The 7,110-nt window shown below is 41.4% G+C and overlaps 1 long non-coding RNA gene across 1 annotated transcript; it reads left to right on the top strand.

Moving 5' to 3' along the window:
* Positions 1–487: 487 nt before the first annotated feature.
* LOC144602794 (uncharacterized) lies at positions 488–6,107 on the top strand. Its single transcript, XR_013548509.1, has 3 exons — positions 488–615; positions 1,799–1,862; positions 4,647–6,107. It is a non-coding gene; the product is annotated as an uncharacterized LOC144602794 (long non-coding RNA).
* Positions 6,108–7,110: the final 1,003 nt, after the last annotated feature.

The raw sequence follows: 7,110 nt of genomic DNA, 5'->3' as shown, positions 1-7,110 counted from the left end.
CGCTTGTCCCTCCCCCCCCCCCCCGGGCGCTTGTCCCTTCCCCCCCCCCCCCCTGGGCGCTTGTCCCTCCCCCCCCCCCCCGGGCGCTTGTCCCTCCCCCCCCCCCCGGGTGCTTGTCCCTTGGGCCGTGTTATGTGAAACACTACTTGCCGCGTTCAAACAGGTGGGAATCTGTAAATCGTCCCGCATTTTGCGTTGAGACCAAGAGGGGGGTCGAGGTGTCCCAGCGGTAGAGTTGCTGCCTGACAGCGCCAGTGTCCCGGGTTCGACCCTGACTACAGGTGCAGGCTGTACGGCGTTTGTACCTTCTCCCCACAGCTTCAGACAGTGGGTTTTCTCCGGTTTCCACCCCCACTCCGAAGACGTCAGGTGGAGAATTCTTTAGTGTGTGGAAAAGGTGGTGGTAATAGTGAGGCGAGACTTCCACTGCTGAATCACTATCGCTGAATTACAATATGTACTTATTCCAGATTCTTTCATCCTCCTGCAGTATGGACAGTAATATCAATTGGCTAATAGAGAAGTGCTACGGATTCCTGCCCTTCCTGTGGTTGGACAACTCCTGATTGAAGAGGAGGATTTACCAGGAGCCCTGCTGCGGTTATGTTGCAATAGGTAGGTTCAGAGGTGCCATGTGATTATGTACCCTATATAAATTGCACCATTTAAAAATCTGGTCATATACGGAATAAAAATAATTTGCACGAGTTGTCTTTGGAAGTGAATCAGATGGTCAACACACTTTTGCCAACGTTACTGATTTGAATGTTGCCAAATCATCCTCAAAGTTACTGTTGTTAACCTAAAGTTGACTGACTCAAAGAAAGGAATAGAATAAAGAACATTATGGCTCTTTGGCTCACAATGTCTGTGTTGCCAAGATGTCTGTGTTGAAATTATGCCAATATAAATCCTCTACCTGCAGCTGATCCATACCCCCCCATTCCCTGCATACCCAGGTGCCAATCAAAGGATATAGAACAATACCATAGAACACGCAAAAAAAACCTCATAAATAACTAAGTGTCGAGTTCAGCATCTTACATTGTTTTAGTCACTCCCTTGAGCAGCAGGGAGAGAATCAAAGTACTGCATTCCAGTTACTTAGTCTTGGCCCTTGATGCTTGCTGCAGCACCTACACTTCTATAATAGCTGCTGGACTCTCAATTTCGCTGCCTACTAAGTTGGACAACAGTTTTGAGCAAAGATACAAGATAGACCACTCGACCCTAAAAACCATAGTATGTCACGGTGCTGTTTTAGTAGGCAGAAACTTGCAGAAACATTAAAAAGAAAAATAACAAATCTGAGTTGATAGATTAGATATATTCTGCATTTTAATGGGAACATACTGTTCCCCCAAAGCACTAATTACAGTACGAGAGGCATAGCGAATGGTGGGTTGTGCCTACTAAAATGGCGGATGTTATGCTCCTTTGTATACTAAAGTTCAGTATAGGTGACTTCAACGGAGTAGTCCATTTTGTTCCTCTAGTATCTTTGGTTTTGAGTGGCGCTAAATATGTAGGCTTTGGATTCATTCCAGAGGGTCCTCGAATGAAATTCAACTGCTGCAGCTCGACTTTTACGCATATTGTTTGTAAAATCTTCACCCCCTCCTCTGGTTATCTCCTCTTTAAACTCTCAGTCCTGGTGCAAGGTCTCGACCTGAGACATAGATTATTCCTTTGCTTCCACAGTACTTGGAAGCACCTGCTGAGTTCCTCCAGTAATGTGTTTGTTGCAGTACAATTATGCTATTTTTTTATGCTAACAGAAATTATTTTCCCCCCACAGTCAAGTATGGACCTCGTTCAAGAATGCTGACAGGAAATTCAACATTCGTGCCCTGATGTCCGAGGTAAAATAGGGAAAGGCTTATTATTGGAATTAGTTTTTATTTAAATGTATTACAGGAATACAATTTACTGAGGCGTTGTGTTGCTTTACTGCCCTGGAGCTAACACTTCACACTCACATTGCCCCTCATCATTTAACCTCCCCACCATCTTTCAAATGAAAGAAAAACATTGTGGACATTCCCAAAACAATAGGAGAGATTAGACAGCAGGTGGTGTAATGTCAATGATGATGAAGGTATGTTGCTCATTTAGTGGAGATTACAGACTTTGTAAATCTGAAAGTCTTTACTTGTTTTGGTCATTGTTCAATTTCTTGTTAATCACTTTGAACAGAAATTTTCAACAACTAGCTTTTAATATTCATAGATCTGACACAAATGGATTAAATTGGCAATAATTTGGCAATCTTGTCCTCTCCATAATAAAAATTGCACAGCACTGGGGTGCAAGGAAATTGCCTATTTGTTATCTCATTGATAGCTTTGTAACAGTTGTTTTACTCTTCACTAAGTGGAAAAGTATATTATGTCTATTCTGTTGACCAAAATCCTTTCCTCAATGTTTTATTCTTTTCCTGATAAGTATAATTTCACATTTTTCTACAAATATTTTATCATTTTTACAGCTCTTCTAGTATATCCATATTTTTTAAAAATAGCATAGCAACTGAAACACAACATTTAAGCTTTTCAAATTTTCGTTTTGTCCCTCCATAAATATGTTTGGTTTGCTTTTGCTTGAACCTTTTAAACCACTTCATGATTTTTTGTATATTTGTACGTCCAAATTCATTTTTTCCCTTTAGATTCTCAGACAGCTAGCCTAGAATTTTGACACATCAGAAAAACAGGAGTTACAACGTTGAAAATTGTATTAATGTGACATCATGTAATTTTGCTTACATTTTTGGCACATCAACATCTATCATTATTCGCATATGATTATTTTAATGGGTAATTTGTTAACCTCACATATAGCTCAGCAAAATAATGGCAATGCCCAAATTCATTTCCTGGGAGATTTTCAAAGATGTTGGTCTATATAACGAAGGTATCACAAAATGCTGGAGTAACTCAGTGGGTGAGGCAGCATCTCTGGAGGGAAGGAATGGGTGACGTTTCGGGTTGAGACCATTCTTCGCTGAGTTACTCCAGCATTTTGTGATACCTTCGATTTGTACCAGCATCTGTAGTTATTTTTCTAAACAACTTGGTTTGAATAACGAATGCCATTGATCATGGAGAAGAACCAGCTTTTAATAATCATGAAGCTGAAACTGAATGTCTTTAAACAGCAAGTCTGTGTGTTTGCCTGTGTATAATCCATATCCCTTCATTCCTTGCACATTCATGTGCCTATCAAAAAGCCTCTCAAGTGCCATTATCGTATCTGTCTCAACCACAACCTTGGCAGTGCATTCCAGGCACTCAACACCCACTGTGTGAAAAAAAAATCTTTAAAAAAACCCTCAATAATTTGCAATCAAAATTATCTCATAGTGCCTCTCTGGCTAATCGTGGTTGTCAATAAGGTAGTCCTCAAGCCAACATAGTTTAGTATTTATTTCTGGAGTGGCTGAATTAAAATTTCAAAGTTACTGAGTTCCGATTGAATTCTGCCTCATATGTGGAAAGACATATGACTCTTCATGGGGGCATTGGAGAGGATACAAACATGATCAACAGGTGTGGGACCAAAATTGGGAATTGCTACTCATCTTTTGAACAATTAGTTACTTTGACTGGGAAAAAGAGGAACTTAACAAGATACTAGTGTTCTCCATTTCACCCACTACCAACCCTTGCAGACAACCATGGCTTATTGCAGACCGAACCATATGTCACTTTAACCACTTCTTTGCTGTGGAGAGCCAGTAGAGGGCTGAGGCCCTATTTCAGGTTCCCAGTGTAGTGATGGAGAGGGCAGCGACCCGTGCTAAGTTCCTGACACAGCAGTGCCATCACCAACAGGCCATTCAGACCTTGCAGCCAGAACCACCATTCAATATTATCATGGCTGATCATCCAGAATCATACCCTGTTCCTGCTTTTTCCCCGTATCCCTTGATTCCGTTATCCCCAAGTGCTATATCTAACTCTCTTTTGAATACATCCAGTGAATTGGCCTCCACTGCCACCTGTGGCAGAGAATTCCACAGATTCACAACTCTCTGGGTGAAAAAGTTTTTCCTCATCTCAGTCCTATTCTTAAACTGTGACCCCCTGGTTGTGGACTCTTCCAACATGGAGAATTTTTTTCCTGCATCTAGCCTGTCCTATCCCTTAATGTTATGTTTCTATAAGATCCCCTCTTACCCTTTGAAATTCCAATGAATATAAACCCAGTCTAAATTCCAGTGAATATAAGCCCAGTATCTCCCTCCTTCTGCTTTGCATTTCACTTCTTTTCTCTAATTATCTGACAGTCTTGTGTCTCTTTTTATCTTCACCGTTTGTCCCCCCATCTGCTTATAAAACCCCCTCGCCTGTATCCACTTGCTCGGCTTTGTCCCCTCCCACCTTTTTTTCAGCTTCCTTGCCTTCCCTATTAAAACCAAAACATCACCTATTCATTCCCTCCAGTGATGTTGCCTGACCTGCTGAGTTATACCAGCACTCTATGTTTTATTTTTGGTGTGCTAGTTGTAAATGTGCGCTGGATCTACTAAGTGATTTGGTTTTATGTACCCTGCTACCATATCTTTAATTTAATTTCCCTAATGCTGATGCCAGCCTAACTGATCTGAAGTTCCTCATTTTCTATCTCCCTCTCTCCTGAAATAGTGAAGCGTCATTTGCTCTCTTCGAACTTGTGTGAACCATTCTGCAACCTACGGAATTCTGGAAGATGATGAACAGTGCGCCTGCCTGAAAGGCTGCGGATCAAGTTCTGGAATTTGGGCAGCTATTTTCCAGCCGGCACGGACACCATCTTCTATGTCACCAACTCTACGACTACTTGAAACTGGCAAGACCTCTGATACACACAACACCGTGGAAACCTGGAGCGCTCTCCCCAAAAGGCTTTTTGGATGCTGTGGGTCAGTTGGTATTTTCAATGCCATGATAAATAAGATTTTTGGTGGGAGGGTTAATGAGGGATTCGGAGCAAAACGTGCATAAATTAATCTGAGCACAGGCCTTCCCTGACTAACAAATGGATTTGTACAGATGTTGATTTTTGTATTTGTCAGAAAATAGGCAAAAATTACTCTATGGTACCATTCTACTGCATTTTGTAATGAATGGCATTAAAAAAAACACATAATGCTGTCAAGAAGGAACGATTATTAAGAGACAAAACTAGTTCTGACGTTCCTAGAAATGAACGTATGTAAGTACATTGGACTTTTGAATTTAATATTGGAGCTTTTCTGCATGTCTGAGTTTCTCGTAAGTGGGGCATTTGTTACTCTGGGACGGCCTGTGTTCTGCTCTGTCATGATTCAATGGCAAGAAAAATATTAGAGAAACTGAATTGAATGTGTTTTTTGCTTTGAAGAGGAATGTTATGCAGATCATGTAATTGAGGTAGAGAAAAGTATTTATGGCACTTGGACTATAATTTTATATTCATGAGTGAGGGGCGGAATGCTGAGGCACAACAAATTTGCCATATGCTTGTTTAGTTTCTGTGATGAAAAATGATTTGTAATCTGGCAAGCAAAGTCATTAATGGATTGTCTTGCGATTCCCAGGCATACTTTACACATGCCTGGCAATTTCACGTAAAAGATCAAAAGTATTGCCTTTGATTCTTTTTCACTAAATCAGTATTTTTCCTTGGTTAGAAACCTTTATGCCTTTGGCAAGAACCGTATGTACCTGACTGATCTATGAACTCTCCTTTTAACCTTCTCTAAGCACTACAATCCCACTTTCTTTGGATTTTTCATGTAATTGAAGACTTTCATCTTGATAGCATTCTTGCTGTTTTATGCAGTTGAGCAGACTGATGTAGAAGAGATTTGTAAAAACAGCATACCTGACTTGCTTTTATACTTTGCTTCTCTGTTCCAAAGGTTCTGTGTTCCTTTTTTAAACTGTCTAAACCAACTTGTTCTGCAATTGTTAAAAATTGCCTTTGTACATCTGCAGCAGTCTCTGTCCCAACATCCCCATAAAATTGTACCATTTAGTTTACATGGAACTCTAGAGGTGAGAGCTGGGTTACTGTTCCTTCTCCGTTGTTTAGGTAGCACTCTATGCAGTGCAGCTTTGATTGCAGGCATGAGATGATGTGGAATGCTTGGTTTTAGGTACTGGTGAGTCCAACCAGTGACTGGACTGGGACTCAAGCAATAGACAACTCTCGACCGTCATTAGAGGCAAAAATTGGATATTGAGAACTACTGTAGAATTGCATGCAAACATGGGTGACAAACTGCATTAATATTTCCCATGATTACAAGCATCTGATAATACCACAAAATGGTCATGCCAGAAGTATGCAAAACACTTTCGCTTTAAACTAATAATCCCATTACAGATTGCCTTGCTTGCAAAGCCTGGATGTTTTGGGGTCACCACCAGAGTGGTAAATGTGACTTGTATCCTTCCTGAGTAATCGATTTAAAATGCATTTACAAGTTCATGAGTCATTCGAGTTTAGTTAGCCATTCGCCCCATTGAGTCGACCCCGCCATTCAATCATGGCTCATCTACCTTTCCTCCTCAACCCCATTCTCCTGCTTTCTCCCACAACCTTTGACATCCTTACTAATCAAGAACATGTCAATTTCTGCTTTAAGTATACCCAATGACATTGCCTTCACAGCCATCTGTGGCAATGAATTCCACAGATTCACCACCCGATGACTAAAGAAATTCATCCTTGTGTTTCTATGGATATGTCCTTTTATTCCGAGGCTGTGTCCTGTGGTCCAGGACTCTCCCACTAGTGGAAACATCCCCTCCACATCCACCCTATCCAAGCCTATCATTATTCTGTAAGTTTCAATGAGGTCCTCTCATCCTTCCAAACGCCAGTGAGTACAGGTCCTGAGCGGTCAAACGCTCATACGTTAACCCAATCGCCCTCTGGATCATTCTCGTAAACCACCTGTGGATGTCGGCACAGCCAGCCCCCACCTCCGATGTGGGCCCAAAACTGCTCACAATGCTCCAAATGCAGTCTGACCAGTGCCTTCTAAAGCCTCAGCATTACATACCTGTTTTTATATTCTAATCCTCTCAAAATAAAGGCTTTTAGATCATTTGCCAGGCTTTGTACCCCCACCCCCGCCCC

The sequence above is a fragment of the Rhinoraja longicauda genome, chromosome 19 (assembly GCF_053455715.1).
Source record: "Rhinoraja longicauda isolate Sanriku21f chromosome 19, sRhiLon1.1, whole genome shotgun sequence".
Taxonomy (NCBI): Eukaryota; Metazoa; Chordata; class Chondrichthyes; order Rajiformes; family Arhynchobatidae; genus Rhinoraja; species Rhinoraja longicauda.
This window is presented reverse-complemented; position numbering and strand designations above follow the sequence as displayed.